Genomic DNA, 15,071 nt, shown 5'->3' on the forward strand with positions numbered 1-15,071 from the left:
AGGAGGTCCCTGTACCATAAGAAGTCTTATCCTTTAGAGTTTATGTGATAGGAAAGAAGTGGTCAGGATAAGGATCACTGATGTGCCAGAGTAATTTTAGTAAGGCTCACAAGTACTGATTCCAGATATCTGTTCCATGAGCAAAGCACACTTTTGATGATTACAAGGGGATGAGCAGACCCCCTTAGTAACATTTAGTTCAGGATTCCTATACCCCTTTGGTTCTGCTCCAGCTGAACTCTGAATTTTGAAATGTCAGAATGGATTTTGTATAATAACAAGAACAGCTGTTGTTAGTTGCAGCACCATTAGTGCATTTGTATCATTACAAAATTTTACTATGTGAAATTGTGCTATTGTGTAAAAATTAGCTTGTTTTAATTTATTTTTGGTTTTGGCTTTGTCATTCCTAACTACAAACAAGCAAGCAAGCAAGCAAGCAAGCAAGCAAGCAAGCAAGCAAACAAACAAACAGAAAAGGGAATCTTCTCTCACCCAGGTTGCAAAATTCCATAAATGTTTTGTTTGGAAAAATAATGGAATCTGACATTATGAGTTATTCCAGAACATTAAAAACCCAATAAGGCGGAACTTCAAAAACCCAGTTGGAATCCAGCTGAGGTAGATTCCATAAGTATCTTTAGTAATTACAAATAACTGGTTACTAAATGCTGACTTGGTCCTAATTTAGGTCCTTTTGTGCTTTCAAATGCCCAAACATTTCATGCATATTATCTTATTGTAATCCTTACAACAACCATGTAAGGTAGGGTAGGTCAGAATTATATCCAGATGTTAAATCGGGTGATGAAGCATTTCCAGGTCAAGGGTTGTATTTACTTCTGGGCAACCTTCTGAAAGCCACATGCCAGTGATGGGTAGGACCTGAGGCAAAAGTCAGTGGAGCAACAGATGTAAATTTTACTTCTGTACATTAGGCTTCTTTCTACACACATGCGTCTCTATACACCATCCAAACAAGCAAAAAGCATCATCAGAGTACAAGGATATATTCCAGTCAGGCAAAAGTACTCAAGCAGGGTGCATGACAGGACTCAGCCTGCTAATCTTGTCATTCACATGCTCAGCATGTGAGCTTTTTGCTATATGTACATAAAGTCTGAAGTTCCCCACCCCTGCTATAGATGGAGGGACTGTGATTGAGGCTGAGTTGCTTCCCTAGTGAGTTTATTTCAGGGCTGGAATTCAAACCCAGGACTTCTTGAATAAGAGCTTAGTCTCTTAGCCACATCTGCTCTTACCACAGTATCTTTCTCGCCCTGTGGTAAGCTTGTACTGTAGACTGTGACATTGTGGCCAGAAATGAGGAGGATTTTAATCCTGCCTTGCTTTTGGACAGCTACAGGTAGGTGGTGAAGCTCCTCACAACTTGCTTTGATGATAACACATTGCTCCTTCATACATTGACAAAACAACATGGCTACTGCTTCTCATGCTTCTTTGTGCACATGATAACAGGACTGTCCCAATACATTTTGGCACCTGAGGCAAGCCACAAAATGGCTCCTCTGTCTTCACCAGAGAAGAAGGGGTGAGTGAAGATCTACATCAGGAACAATGGGGAAATAAAGATCTAGACTGGGATCTGCTGCCCCATGGATTTGGCTACCTGAGGCGATCACCTCATCTTGCCTCATGTGTGGGCCGGTCCTGTCTGATAGCATTTGAATGAATTATTATGTAGCATAGTGGCCTAGTCCAGTGGCTCACCCAGGCAGACTAATATGATTTTCCAAAACAACAGATGTTTTATATGTCTATTACTAATCACACAATGCTGGGCCTCTTTCTTTATGAGTCTTCTCACAGGCATCTTCCTCAGAAAAAACTATACACATGCATGGAAACAAACACATGCCTTCAGGCTTCCAGAACTCTCTTTGGCTTTCAGGGCCTGTCTCAGCACACATAGGTACACACCCTCCCTCCCACTAGGGGATGCATTAACATTTTTGATTTTCAATCCCATACTTCCTCTCACAGGAGGCAAGACCAGCAACCAGCAAAACAGAACAAATAAATATTTTTAAAAAATAAGAGAGTCATTACAGAAATAATTATTTCAACTGCTCATGAGAGTAGGCACAACGGGTTTCAGAAAGAATGATGTCATTGTCTTAGATCCTCATGGAACCCCATGGCTGCTATGTAGTAATAACTTGCTATTTTAACAAAACATATACCATACAGATACCACATTTTATGTGGAGCCAATGGCTGTGTACATAGCATAAATTTAAAGGACATGTCTTCTCCCAAGAATCCCAGGAACTGTGATTTACCCTCACAGAACTATAATCCCCAACACCCTTGACAAATTATAGTTTCCAAGATCCTCTGAAGAAAGCCATATGCTTTAAATATATGGTGCGTATGGAGCCCATGTCTCTAAGATCAATAACAAAACTGCATAGTGCTCAAATTGTTCTGGGCAGAGCAATCCAGTGAAGAAAGAGGAGAGGAAACCCATTAACAGAAAAATCATAAAAACTGTGCTACCCTAGATTTCAGCTCTTTGGTATCTTATAACGCAGCTTAATATATCAAACAACTGCAAACTTTAAAAAAAGAAAAGAAAACCACAAGATAGCTAAATGAAGCGAATATCTAATGAAGGGAATGAATAATTTATTAACAAGGAAATGAATGACTAATCACCTATCAGACTTAAGAACACCAAGATAACAAGCACCAAATGACTGTTTCTGAAAAGCTCAACAGATAAATGTTCAACTTTTTAAATTCAGGAAGCAAAACTGGTAAATTTTAAATGTATAAGAAAGAACAAAGAATTCAGTACCGTACTCATTACCATATACTATCCTGTAAGGCAAATAATTACCTGTCAACACTCTTATTTCTCTTTTCTATCCGCAGACGAAAAGCTTCCAGGGACAGCAAAAGCCATACATTCATGTACATACATGTAAAAACACCAATAAGAAAAGCACAAGCTTATGGATTTTTAATGGGTGCCGCAAGTGATCTTTTTAAAAAGGTTGTGAGCTGTAGTCAGCACCACGAGAATCTCTTCTTTGACTCCCTCCCCTACAAAAAACACCTCCAGTTTAACCAGGGGTGCAGTTCCCAACAGAGTATAATTGCATGGGGAGTTGTTTTTGAAACATCTTTACTAACAGAAAAGTGGTCAGCATGTCTCTGGACCTCGAATAAAGAAGGACCCAAATGTATTTCAGGCAAATGCGGTTCTGTTTGGGGTGTATGTGCTGCATAACGACCAACAATGGGCAGAGAAAAATGTGCTTATGATCTGTGTTAAATAAACTGAATATTCATACTGTGATGAAACTACCCCCGTGAGGTCTAGTGTTATGACTCAACAAATACCTTTGGAAATACTCACTGCAAAATTGACATGGCCTTGCAACCCAGATAGCCCATTTGGTCATCTGTATATATTTGTTGTTACACAACATCACACTCCCCAAACACTAAGAGCAGAATCCCTCCTGGCATGCATACAGTTGAGTAATATGGAACGATGGTAACAAAGCCAAGTGGAGGCCTCTTCTCACCCTTCCCCTCCCTGTGCAAGGATCATAGTATGCTTGCCATTAACTTAAGATGATTAGCTTTTCTCCATCCAGTCTTTCTTCTTCAAACCAGGATTCAAAGTAAATTCTAATGCCTCAATAGGGCTGGGTAGGAAACTGGCAGTAAGCTGGCATCTCTTTCTGGGTACTGGCTGGCATACTGTGATATCCATTCACAGTGGATGGGAAGAGATTAGGGCTTCTGGGGTATTGTGGTGACTTATCTGTGCATGCACAGCTGGATGTGTATTGCAAACAACTGTGCCATAATGTTTTGAGAATTTCATAAATCGGTAGACACTAGAAAAGGTATTGAAATCAGTTAAAGCTGTGTGGTGTGAAATTTAGGGTCAATTAAGCTTTTAGACTGAGGGCAGCTAATATGATGCTTTAGAGAAGTTGTGGACCACAACTCCCATTTTTCCTTACCATTGACCATGCTGGTTGGGTCTGATGGAAGATGTGGCTCACAACATGCAGAGTGTACCCCAACTTTTAGACAGTTGCATTTTCTAATCATGATAAATCTCAGCATTTGAGCCAAGAGAAATGAGGAAAAAGAAGAGTACAGAAATGGACAGATAATTTTGTAGAGTGTGGCAAACTGAAATGAGAAAGTGTAATCCTCTCTTATGTGGTAAACATGCTATATATTTTGCAACCATACTACATTTGATCAGGTCCATATACTACACTGCTAATTCCCAAACCAATAACTTCAAATAATTAGGGTTACCGAGCCACTTCCCTTTTGCATGAAATAGGTTGCTTCAAACATGCCTTCATTCAATGAGTAAACACCTCCAGTTCTAAACATGCAGAAATGCAGTGGGGACTGGGGGACGTCTCTGAGAACAGGTAATTTTTACACTTGGACACTCACTAAGTAAACCTTACTGAATGTAAGACTGTAGTGTTCAGTTTTGATTCAGAAAACTAATTTCTTTCTGGTATCAGACTTTTGAGGGGGGGGGGAATGGAATTAACCCATGTCAGTGCTAAGTTAGATATAGGAAAACATTCTTCTCTGAAACTGAGAGTGTGCAGCCTGCAGGTAAGCTCATGCTTTCCACTGAGATTTGCTGTCATATGAAAAACAAGAACCATATTTTGGTCCTGAATTAATTCATCTTGCCCTGAGGTGTCATATACTATGTGTGTTCAGAGAAGAGACAGCACTGTCATGATGACTCCCTCCTAGGCAGGAGAGCTGGAGGACAACAGGCTTTGCATGTTTTTTCCTCAACAATAAGCTTGGTGGGAAGAAGCTTTAATGCACCCCTAAAGGCATAAGTCACCCTGGACTTATTTATTGCACTGAGCAGTTTACAGAAGCACTTTTAACTTCCAGTTGTTAAAGTAAAATACAATCCCTTTAGCTATATGGTTGCAAGAACAAGTCATTCATAAATTTAAAGCTCATGCTAATTTTGCTCTTTGTCCTTTGATCTGCAAGGGGGAAACAAAACACAACAACAAAAGTAATATAGAAGTCAAAAACAAGTTTCTTTCTCCAGTTCCAAAGTGAGACAAGAACAAGTTAATTTTTAAGATGTACGCCAAAGAAAGATGGAGAAAGTCAAATGAATTCTTGATATCATCTGCTTCTTTTCAGCTTTGCAATATTTGTGAAGTATGATGGCATAAAGCTTTTCTTTTTTAAAAAATAAAGCAATCATTACATGGAAGCCTACTTGGAACAGTGCTAATTTATTATATGTATCAGCTCTAAGTTCCACAGCACTCAAGTGTTTTCCTATATGAGATAATGGCAACATTCCAGTTATCCTAATTAAAAATAACTATATTTGGCTACATTTGCTGGTGACTACTTCTCTAGGAGCTTACTATATTGCCCAAACTAGGTCATATCCAAATGTAGACCAGTGTGAGTATTTTATTTCAAATTCTGCTCTAGGTAGATGGAATTTCCTATACATTGAAGTATGTAGGAGGTTTCTTCCCCAAGGACAGGAACCTAGAAACTTTAGACCAATGGCTTTCAGTTATTTACCCCCCAAGGGCAACCCTTTTCACATCAACCTGTCTGCTAAGAAACTTCTTTGCTACACAACATTGTGCGTTGTAGAGGATTATTGGAAGTATTTCAGGGTACACATAGAGGTCCAATGCTGTATTTGTGAGGCATCTTTAGCTTCACTGTTCATTGTCCACCCTGCATGGACTGAGAGAGAGTTGCTCAAGAAAACACTCAACTAGTCACTTCCAGTGGCTATACTTAGCAGTGGAAGACTGGTAATGATGGACTCTGATCCTCTCACTGAGGAACATCTGAGGAACCCCAACATATTTTCTAACGCAGTTTGAAAAATAGTAACTATGTCCACACATTATTCTCTGCTGCATATTTGCCTCTAGGTAGCTATATTTTCTAAACCATGTCCATAAGGGAGCATGTATGTATCAAAAGTAACTATAGGCAACATCTTACTTAACATGTTGAAGTGTTTGCAATTTTTTCGTGGTGGGTGAACTCCACTCACTTTGGAATGGGCTTGGTTAAAACAAGCTCTTTCCCAAGAAACGAATAACAGCAACAAACAATCTCCATGGACACTGTTCTAAAATGTGCAGCCTTCCCCCCTCAAATTGCTTATTATATTGTCAAAGTTTCTTGGTGTTCATACCTCCAATCCCCCTATGAGCTGTGGGATCTGAGTAGGTATTTTTGAGTGGTTTTTGCAATCTGAGGTGGTAGAATCTATTCAGTAGCTGAGAGGGGCTAAATCTCTTCAGTCTAGTCCCTGTACTACTTTATAGCCTATTTATATAGATGCCAACTTTTTACATTAAATATAGATAGAAGTGTTTCATTTAATAATTCAAAACTGTAGGAGGGAAAACAATGACAGTACAAAATAAGGTACTGAATGTGGTTTTGTAAGGAGTCTTGCACATTCTTTTCTTATCCCTGGTTTTGTTTGTTGTTTTCTCATGTGTTTTCTGTTGTTGTTTTAGGTAAGATGGAATCGGTTCAGGCATTTATTCTGAGACCATAATATTATCAATAATATTATCAATATGACTTCCCACAGCAGTTTTATGTCAGGAAATATTTGTGGGAAATAGCCCCATAATAAAAAGTTGCCATGTCAATAGCAGGGTCTGAAAAGCAGTCTCTGATATGGTAACTTTATTTTATTTTCTGGTGGTAACTATTTCATATTTATGGCTCATCCATGATATACAAAATGGAAGTGGTAAAAATAGGCCTTATGGTGATTTATCACTTCAGAATAACTATCTGAGGACCACTTCTAATACAAGATGGCATTTCACACCTCTTCAGTCCTGTTTAACCTGGCGAGATAACATGAGAGGGCCTAATAATATAGATGCAGTATCGAACCCTTCCACAAGATCATCTCTCAAGTGTAAATGCTACTGGGAAATTATTCATTGGGAACCTATGCACTGCAGATAATGGGAAATGGCAGCCCAGGAGTGCAAACGACTGTCACAAGGGAGGTGGTTCTGAATTGACTCCAAAGTTACCTCAGAAACTATCTCTAAAAGCCTCCATTTTACCACCTCATTGAAAATAACTGTGTGTGAATGTCAGAGTAGTGAGTAGCTAAGGAATTTGGCAGATTAAGATTTGATATATTATTGCCTTGATTGATTAGCGTCACACAGGACTATTGTTGTAACACTGCTACCAAAACCTCATCTTTCAAAATAATGAATGAATAGTCACATCTGGAAATGGACCTAGATTAGCCTTTCAAGCCATCCTTCTGAGCAGAGCAACTGTGTACCAATGTAATGGCAAAGAAAAGAAGAAGAAGAAAACCACTTTGCAAAAACCAATTACGCTAATAGCAGCCAGAAGTGTGGGCCAGCATAATGGGGCATAGATTTTCCATATTATAATGAGAATCCATTGTCACATTAGCTATGTGGAATTGATGTTAAGGCAACAAGGATGGAAGAGAATGGAATATAGAAAGGCATCACCATTGCTGAATTAGCATGGGGTGCACATCAAATCTTGATTAGTGGGTGAACAGATGTGACTAGCTTACGATTGGTTTTCGCCATTCCTTCTTTATCTCAGCATGCTTCTCTATAATGGGAAATTTTAACACATGGCAAAGTTTTAACCTAATTAAGAACTTCTGCCATTACCATGTTAAAATGGAAACAATCTCCAGACAAGGGCATAACATCATGGCCTCAGTCTGAAAAATCTATTTTCCCTTAATGCTTTTTGAACATCCACCCCAAGGAAGGGTTTTGTATAAATCAGAAGCTTCATTGCTCATGGTGAGCATTGGCTGTTCCTAACACACACACACACACACACACACACACACACACACACACAGAGCTGCCCAGACCCTGTGAATTTTGGGTCAGCATGGCCATCCAATTCTGTTTTTAAGAATAATTTTTTATTAACCAACCAACCAATCACATCAAATCAAACTAAATTACATAAATTCCAAATTACACAGCCAAATTTTAATTTTTTGTTGGGAGCACCCATATTTCAAGTTCCGAATGGGATCCAATCAACTTCTTGCTTCTTACTGCTGTTTTAATGTCCACAAATCTAACCTTATGATGTTCACAGTACTATCCAGTCCTTTCTTATTGTTTTTCCACATCTCTTGTTGTTATTTTCATATATTTTTCCTTTCTCTTTGTGACCTCTGATAGTCTCCACAAGCTGGTTAGAACAGTTTGTAATCCTGCGTGGATATTATTATTTTTTATCCAATAGCCATATCCAGACATATAACATCACTTCCATACATCAAAACAGTCTTAGCGTCATTAATCTTCACCAATCTGCCTCCTTTCTCAAAACCTCTGAGGAGATTCACCAGGAATGCAGTCTGAAAACCGTCCCTCCTCCCGGCTATAAATCCTTTGGCAAGATGGAGACTCCAAATTAATTGCTGCACCATTCCAAAAGCTCTTATCGCTTCTCAATCTCCATAAAACATACTTTTGGTTAAAGTTTATCTCCACACAGACCTTAATCATCCTGCTTCAGTCAGTTCAACCGACGATTCTAATGAGGAGGGGTTCTTGTAAATCACATAGAAGGAAAGTAGAAAAGCCCCCCCCCCCATTCAGTCCCGTTGTCAACATACCCAGCCTTTGGTGTATCTTCATCGTAAAATATTCCTGTTTCTCCAACCCGTCGTCTTCTTTCACAGAGGTCACTTAATTAGCAGACTTCGCTCCCCTTCTTCACTTGAAGCATTGGCTTCTTTTGTAATTAATTATTCCAAATTGCTGCAGCTAGTGCGCGATCAGAGACAGCGTCCAGGAGAGACAAGGTCCACACGGGGGCATTCTGCCTAGGGCCCTCACCCCTTCTTTCGAATTAGGGGGTGATTTATGGGCACACCAGGCAAGGGCAGTGTTCCCCATTTCCTTGGGGCAACAAGGGAGGCTGCCTACTCCCATAACAGCATCTTAATTTCCCCGTGTGGGTCAGAGAGATTGTATTGTCGGCCATCTTCTAATGCGCCCCTAGTGGCCCCCCGCATGGCCATCCAATTCTGATACCATTTCTGGATGTATTTGTGATGAACTGTATTTGCCATGGCCTTTGAGGGTGTCAGTAAGATCACATTTCTGTGACTAGGGTTATCAGTGTAGGTTGCCTAAGGCATATCTCACGAGAACTTGAACTTGTTAACAGCCTGACAACACATTGCCATGGGAAATACATAGGGAACCAATTACTTCTTGATACAGGCACTTTGGGGGAATGTTCTGAACCAGAGTGAGAGCCTATTTCATACCCATGGCTCACCACACATGAAATGGGGGTGATAAAAATCAGCCTTATGAGGATTTATGGCCTCCACTCCTTAGCCAGGGGAGAGGACCAGGTGCATGTGTAAAGGAGAATAAAAAGGAGACATCTGAAGGTTTTAGAGAAAGACACCGCACAGAGATCTAAGTTTTTTAACTATGTGAGCTTTATACTGTATCCCAAAATCTGACGTGGGAGCAACAAACTTTGCCATTCTGTTGGAGTGTTTCCTCCATGCTCAATCTGTACATCTTTAAATAAGGCAAATATTAAATAAGGCAAATACTAATAAGCTTCTGGTGACCTGCTTCAAAAGGAAACTGAAACTGACTAAGCCATTTGCCCCTGGAACTTGTGTTCCTTTGGATGGGAGGGATATGTATTTAATAAAGATGCAAAATAAATAAACTTCTCACCACTTGGAGAAGTGGCAAGGTCATAACAATACTCATTTTGCTTAATAATAATAATAATAATAATAATAATAATAATAATAATTTATTATTTATACCCCACCCATCTGGCTGGGTTTCCCCAGCCACTCTGGGCAGCTTCCAACAGAATATTAAAATACAGTAGTCTATTAAACATTAAAAGCTTCCCTTTACTCTATATAATGTTCTATGGGTCTTCCAGACATACCATTTATAATGCTGTAGCTGATGTTCAATTTCTTTCTTCTTGTAGTGGACAGTTCACATCACTGGCCACATGTCACTGTTTTTTGGATGGTGATAGTGCTTTTGGATTGAGAAAAGTTCTGTCACTGCAATAGTCACACCCCTTTTCATTCCCTTATTCCTCCAACCTGTAAATGTCAGGGATATGAGCATATGGAAAGGGTACTAACAGCCCTTTCAATTTGTTTAAAAGTGCACCCTTCCCCAGTCAAGTTGCACAGAATTGCTTTTAAATGAATATTTTATTTGAGGTCAGTAGGTAGAGGAATCTTAATCCTGCCTTCTTCTCACATAGGGCCAAAGCTATGACTTTCCCAAACCCAATGAGCTCAAGGTGGGGGCAAAGATAAATGCTGCTTTAGGACATTGTAAATGGATTTATGCATAGTCTGCCTTCCCTTGTTTTGAAGGTATTTAGGAGGAATAATTATTTGTGTAGCTTATCTCATCCATACCATCACCGGAGGTGGCTGGCTCACTTTGCCCAATGTGGAAGGGTTGCTACGGTACCCCTAGAGTTGACAAACATGTCTTGCTCTGCCTTTCTATTTGGGGATGTTGTTTCTTGGTGGGAGACGTGTCTTGCCCTTTTCTTCCATCCTACCCTCCTCAGTTTCTTATCCTCCTTTTTTTCTTTATCCCAACTCCCATTTCCAATCTGTCATTTTCAACCACTAGCAAGGCTGTATTCAGCTGTATTCAGCTGACTGGCAGGCTGTCCTATGCTGTTTGGGAGCTCTCCAATTTATTGGAGAAGGGCAACTTTGTTGACAGTGAATCTTGCAAGCGTTTCTACTCATTATGTATCAGTCAATAGGAATTATTATAAAAATACAAATACGTTTCCATGCCCAGAATTTTCTATTGCGAGAGCGTTATTTCTGTGAATTCTGAAAAGGGATGAATTTGAGATAAGAGATGGGAGTTTATGTAGATGAATATGAATTTAGCACAGGAAGACAGTTTCCTCGCTGTTGCCTATTTTGTTCTCTCTTTCCACATTTTCCCTTTGACTTCACCTACCTCTTCTCTTTCATGACATCACTGCTGTGCTAGCAATTATCAAGTATGTGTCATTTAAAAATCTGCCTGCTGACATTTCTTTGGATTGCCTTAATGTGTTTAGAAAATGCAATGACAATACAAAGGCAAAAGGTATGAGAGAACACAGAGGGAGTGTTTCGTAACTTCCCCAAGTGCCCCCAATTAATTGGTGACGGTAAGGATGTTGTGGCGCTGGGAGCCTTCCAACTGTTTGAGTGCCAGTTCTGCTTTCCAAAAGTGTTTAATTGCCACTTTACTCCCAGCTTTGCCAACATATGAGCAGTAGTAGTAAATGAAGTGCCAAGTTAAAAAAGGAAAATAGAAAGAAGAGGCGTGAACCTGGCATTCAAACAACTGGAGAGCCCCCAAAAACTGGCAGAAGAGGGAAGTTGCTATCCATTCTGTGTGGGGTTTATGGAAATTTAGAAAATGTATTCTCTGTAGCAGTCTAGAGTTATTTCACAGAAGACTCTCCAAAGTCAGACAAATTGGTTCCTATATATAGTTTTTACAGTACCCTAAGTAAGTATACACTTAAATCATACCTGATATCCATAATTACAGCTTCTTTTGTTTTATGTTGATCCTAATGCAGTAAAACAATGACAATCTTCTTCTTTTTTTTAAAAAAAAACTTTCTTCTGATTGTGTCCTTCCCTGCTGTTTTATATCTAGTAATTTTGTTCATAATCATTATATCTCTGTCGTTCCTGTTCCCATAGATGTTTCTATATAGCAATTTTATTTATAGTTACCATGCCCAATTTTTCCTATTCCAGAGGTCTGTTTTTGGTATAATATCTGTTTTGCACTTTTTTTGTGTCATGAAAACCTAGGCATTTATCAGCATATGAGGGAGAAAGGAATAATGATTCGTGACAATGCATTATGGAATTAAAATTTGGCCACAACTTTATTAAACTTTCAAATGTAGGAATACCTTGGCTTAGGCGTTGGGCGTGTATCCCTCCCAGCCCCACAGCTGGGGAACTGGGGCACATTAGGGTAAATGGGATATGGGGGTGCTCTGTGAGACGTAAGTGTAGCAGGCAGCTAAGCCCATATCCCCACACGCAGGGTAGTTCACTGATGACCTTTCAGTGTATGGCCTGTGACATCCATATATATATCCCCTATAAGAGGCGGACCCTGGAATAGCCACCACGGGGTGGGGGTGAGTCACTCCCCCCCCCACACCATTTGTGGAAGAAAAGACTAAAGAATTCTGCCCAAGGTCTTAAAACCCTAAAGTTGTGACGAATTGCTACGGGGAAGACAAAACCTGCCAATGCAGGAAAATTTCTTCCCGGTTCTTCAACAGCAACCAGTCAAAAGATCATAGCAGCACCCGCTAAACAGGAAGAAAAAAGGTTAACCTGCAAACAAGAAACATTAAACAAAGGGAGGGTTGGGTGGGTGAAGCTCCTGAGCCAACTGCCTGGCTGCTGCCAGCTCCACCCCCTATTTATGTGACTGCTCCCAGCAGTGTAAATTGACTAACTGAGGCTGGGCGTGAACCTCCAAAGAATAACACTGAGAGGCAGGCCAGCCCATAGAACCGGTTAGTTCCCTGGGGTCCAAAGCGCCGTGAGCAATCCTGCAAAGGGCACCCACAGTGTAAAGTGTGAGTGCTCATTATTATTTTAAATGTTGGTAGATCTACTTTTCTTTGGAGATCAGCTCCAAAGCAATTTTTCTCTATAATCTCTTGCACAAGTTCCTAAAGTAAGCAGCCAAAGCAGAACGGCAGATATGGATTTGCAAGAAACTTTGCTCCTAATCTAGGCATGCACTTTGTTTCAATGCAGAGTAACAAACTGTCAGAAAGATGAAATGAATACTGTTTAAATGGTATGCAAAGGGTCAGCACGTGTGTCCCCCTTCCTATTGACAATGAGCATCTAATACCAGCAACTGCAGCAGCTGTTGAGGCAGGATTTTGTTGGGTCCACAAATGAAGAACATGAGAAGCATCAGTGGAAACAGATGATGCTGAACCAGATCTGTTTTGACATTAGAAAGATGCCTGTAGGTACTGATTGCAGATGGAGGATAACTGACCTTTTGGAGCGAAAGTTTATCATGCTTCCCTGTTCTGCAATGTGAAAATATCATTTTCAAAACTCTGCTTAGCTGTCTATTTGGTGAAACACCAGCAGATGGATTGTAATGCATTAGAGTTCCTGCGTATAAATAGTTTATCTTTAATAGAAGTTTACCATGATTTATTACACTAAATCACTGTTCTTTAAATGTTCTTATACCCACTGCTCTTACTTTGACTTAAGTGAGCTTGAGCTATATTTATTTCCATAAAACACCAACAAAATGATGTAACTGTCTTTCTTAGCTGATGGGCATTCTTGTTTTCTATAGTTATGACAGTCGATACAAGAGTGTTTGTTTGTTTCTTCAAGCAATCAAGCTTTTCAAAAGACAATGCATTCAATGCCAATTATATTCTGAAACTAAAATGAGTCTTGTGGTCACCATATGTAGCCTTCTGCAAAGAAAAACAAAGAATTTCACTGAACTTATTGTGTGAATTGATTTGGATGAATTATAGGATAAGAAGGGATCATATGTGAAACCACATGTTAACTTGGATTTACCTGAAATACATCCTGATGCCATATTTTGAGCAGGCAGAGCTCACCTGAAAACTGGTTATGGGCATGGGAGTCACAATAGAATCAAACAGAGTTAGCTAATACTAGGGATATCTTGAACATTTGATTCAAGGCACTTGCAAACATAAACACCTCTGGGCAGAAGTTTGAGAATCCTGCTGTAAATAGGAATGTACTTGATACTGCAAACTACTTTCACTCTGAAAGAAAAGAAAGTGACCTTCAGGTAGGTGAAGAAAATGGCAGAAACAAAGACTGCAAGCACTGTCAAACCACAGCTGGGTGCCCCAACCCCTTTCAGAGCAAAGGCAAAGCTAGGGTAACAATATGCCGAAGAGAAAGGTCAAGTGCTTGATGGACACCAGCCTGTTAAGTTGTACAGCACTCAAAATAACAAAACCCGTTACTGCAATTAGACCACGCACATTTCCTACACCAAGGAGATAGGTACAGCTGGTACAATATATTTCCTATTTAATTGCTCATCTTCTAACATTGTGTATGCCATCAAATGCCAGCAGTGCCCTTCAGCTCTCTATATTGGACAAACAGGCCAAAGCCTACGCCAAAGTATTGTTGTTGTCGTTTAGTCGTTTAGTCGTGACCGACTCTTCATGATCCCATGGACCAGAGCACGCCAGGTAGTCCTGTCTTCTACCGCCTCCCGCAGTTTGGTCAAACTCATGCTGGTAGCTTCGAGAATGCTGTCCAACCATCTCGTCCTCTGTCGTCCCCTTCTCCTTGTGCCCTCCATCTTTCCCAACATCAGGGCCTTTTCCAGGGAGTCTTCTCTTCTCATGAGGTGGCCAAAGTATTGGAGCCTCAGCTTCACGATCTGTCCTTCCATTGAGCACTCAGGGCTGATTTCCTTAAGAATGGAGAGGTTTGATCTTCTTGCTGTCCATGGGACTCTCAAGAGTCTCCTTCAGCACCATAATTCAAAAGCATCAATTCTTCGGCGATCAGCCTTCTTGATGGTCCAGCTCTCACTTCCATACATCACTACTGGGAAAACCATGGCTTTAACTATACGGACCTTTGTTGGTAAGGTGATGTCTCTGCTTTTTAAGATGCTATTTAGGTTTGCCATCACCTTTCTCCCAAGGACCAGGTGTCTTTTAATTTCATGACTGCTGTCACCATCTGCAGTGATCATGGAGCCCAAGAAAGTAAAATCTCTCATTGCCTCCATTTCTTCCCCTTCTATTTGCCAGGAGGTGATGGGCCCACTGGACATGATATTCGTTTTTTGATGTTGAGCTTCAGACCATATTTTGCGCTCTCCTCTTTCACACTCATTTAAAGGGTCTTTAATTCCTCCTCACTTTCTGCCATCAAGGTTGTG

At 40.2% G+C, this 15,071-nt stretch overlaps 1 long non-coding RNA gene across 1 annotated transcript; it reads left to right on the top strand.

Annotated features, from left to right (window-relative positions):
- The first annotated feature begins 530 nt into the window (after positions 1-530).
- LOC310686193 lies at positions 531-5,263 on the top strand. The gene is made up of 2 exons (XR_014515759.1): positions 531-621; positions 5,032-5,263. It is a non-coding gene; the product is annotated as an uncharacterized lncRNA (long non-coding RNA).
- The last annotated feature ends 9,808 nt before the right edge of the window (positions 5,264-15,071 follow it).

This window comes from Podarcis liolepis (genome assembly GCF_965112155.1).
Source record: "Podarcis liolepis genome assembly, chromosome: 9".
In the NCBI taxonomy this organism is placed as follows: Eukaryota; Metazoa; Chordata; class Lepidosauria; order Squamata; family Lacertidae; genus Podarcis; species Podarcis liolepis.